The following is a 2847-nucleotide window of genomic DNA, read 5'->3' as shown; positions in this document are numbered from 1 at the left end:
CTTAGCAGTAGACAGCTAAAAACTCGAATTTTAGATCGAGCGATTTTTAGCTGAGACAACCTAAACGAGAATTGAAGGTCTCGTCATTAGTAGCACAACGGTAAAAAGTCTGACGAAAACGGACGTCGACTGAAGAAGTTATGAATTTTTAACGGATTTTCTGTCCCGGTCTGTTAAAAATAATAATAAAAAAAATTAAATTCAAAGGTAGCCAACGAAGTCTAAACGGAAGTTGTAGAGCGTAATTTTAGCTATGCGTGCATATAAAGAACGTCAAAATCGGAGCTCGTATGCGAAAGTAATGGATTTTAGAAGTTTTGGTGCGAAAATCGAGAAAATTTGCGTAGTACCGAGTTGCCACGTCACCCTCGCTCAAAACGTGCTACGTGTCCTGCTGAGTCATTCGAGCTGCTGAGTCATCCGAGCACCTGGCCTTATCCGAAGTGGTCCAATAGCGGTGTGACACGTACCCTCTTAGCACATGTCAGAACCCTCACAGCATGCCATGAACCCTCTACTTCGGACCCTAGACCTCGGTCCAATCACAGACTGCCAGCGAGCCCCTCGGATGCGCAGACCATGTGCGAGCCACCCCCCTGCGAGCTTCGGATCTGCGATGCGTGTCTTCCCTCCTGACCGTTCGATCAAAAGCCTCGCTCCTATAAATAGAAGGGTGCGAGACCTCCCGGGTAACTTTGGAAATTTGCCACTTTTAACCCCTTTTTCCATATTTTCTTCATATTAACATCCCCAAAGCCCCAGTACTTATTCCAAAGCCCGGAATACTCCACGAAGTGCCCGAGAAGCCCGGAAAATTTATCTTTTCGGTTTCGAAGCTCGACCTTTGCAGAGCCCAGTTTCTCAATAAAACTCCCGGTTTTATTAGAAACGATCATTTTAGGAAACGAATTGTTGCCCGATTATCATCAAATCATGTGAGTGTATAGTCACCTTCATCTTACACCTAGGTATGAAGTATTTTATATGAAATACGTGCTACGTGTAATTATATTAATTGTTTAACGGAGGTGACTGTTGAATTGATGTTTTATACAACTTTTAAGTTGTATATGTATTTTTATCTATAAATATGTTGGGTAAAACATGGGTAGATAGTGATGTGTGATAAAATAAAAGTGATGAGAGGCCTCGATGTGTTTTGAGATCCAGTCATCTAGCGGAGTTTGGATGACGACCACGGGCTTTCTAGAAAGTCCAGTGGGAAACATTAGCAGGTCCGCAACCTGTAGGTGTTAATGAACTAAGAGTGTTCATTCGTTGTACTCCATCCCCCTCATGGTTGCCTTTAGGACATGTATGTATGAGGAAACCCCTTAGCAGTAGTGTCCATCTCGATGATATTCTTTAGGCTAGGTCCCTTATGATAAGTGTTTAGGGACGTAAAGTGAGGATAACGGGAACGGGTAATCAGGGTTATTGTTGATTGATGAAATTAGTAAATTTATTATTATTGTGGGTTGAAAACCCTATATGCTCACCAGGCTCCCAAGCCAGACCCACTCAGTTTTTATGTTACAAGTAGTAGACCCCGAGCATAGTCGGAGGACGATGAGGGATTTTTGGATTATAGGTCAGTAGTTGTAAATAACTGTTGAAAGGCTTATAATGTCTTGTTTATGCTTTTGATCTGTATCGGAACATGACATCCTGAGGTTTTGATATGAAATGAAAGTATAAATTTCTTAAAGAAGGTTTTGATAAACTTTTATCATGTTTTGTTTTGGGAACAAATTCCGCAACATCTTTTAAAAAGATTTCTCTGATTTTATTTTAAAAAAGCATAAATTAAATCGGTCTTTTCTGGCCGAGAAATTAGGGGATGTCACACCCTTCTACATCGGGCCCCGCCCGACATCGGCCTTGCCCGACATCAGGCCCCACTCGGCATCAGAACGCATTTGGCATCGGGCCCTGCCCGGCATCGAGCAAAGCTCGGCATACGTATGAGCATATCTACTATTACACATAAACATAAGCATAATCACATAATCATAAACATATAACATTCGTTAGGCCCCGCCCGACATCAGACTGAGATCTGGAAAGCATACAAACATTCCTCGGCAACTGCCCCGATATCAGACCGTAGTCCAGAAGCATACATATACAACACATGCAAGAATCACAAAGACGTCAAGCATACAGACATTCATCGAGTACCGACCCGACATCGGATCGAAACCCTAAAAACATATAAGCCTACATCGGGCCCCACCGACATTGGACCTTAGTCCAGAACATACTAACATACATAAACGGGCCGACATTAGTTCCTTCGACCCATTCCTATAGGAGAAAATTCACCTCAAATGTCGAGTGAAATGGTTGTACGTCTCTGCTCCTGCAACCGGGTCTACTCACGCCCTATACAGAAACAACCCCTTAGATACCATTCCTTTCTCATGACCCCTTCACGGGTCAACCTTGGTCAAAGTCAAAGTCAACATTCCGAGTTGACTCAACTCATCGAGTCATCCCCCTGACTCGCCAAGTTCCCTTGCTACTCGTAGTCGTGATAAAGCGAGTCAACTCGTCGAGTCCCTCCTCAGACTCGTTGAGTTCCACCATATTTACAATCGAGAAAAACTGAATCAACTCATTGAGTTCCTCTATAGACTCAACGATTTCCTTAGTTTGTTTGGGCCATCTTATAGGATTAAGCCCCCACTCTTCAGATCTAAGCTTCATACTTCTCATATACACTGAAAATGTCTTTTTAACGGTAAAGTTTCCAACTTTATCAGTTAATACCTGTAGTCAATGGATTAAGCTCAAACCCTAACTCTTTAGGAACTAGATCTTGATCCTAAATCCATTAATACTCTA

This window comes from Lactuca sativa, chromosome 8, assembly GCF_002870075.4.
Source record: "Lactuca sativa cultivar Salinas chromosome 8, Lsat_Salinas_v11, whole genome shotgun sequence".
Classification (NCBI taxonomy): Eukaryota; Viridiplantae; Streptophyta; class Magnoliopsida; order Asterales; family Asteraceae; genus Lactuca; species Lactuca sativa.
The sequence above is the reverse complement of the archived record's forward strand: the minus strand, read 5'-3'. Positions refer to the sequence as shown.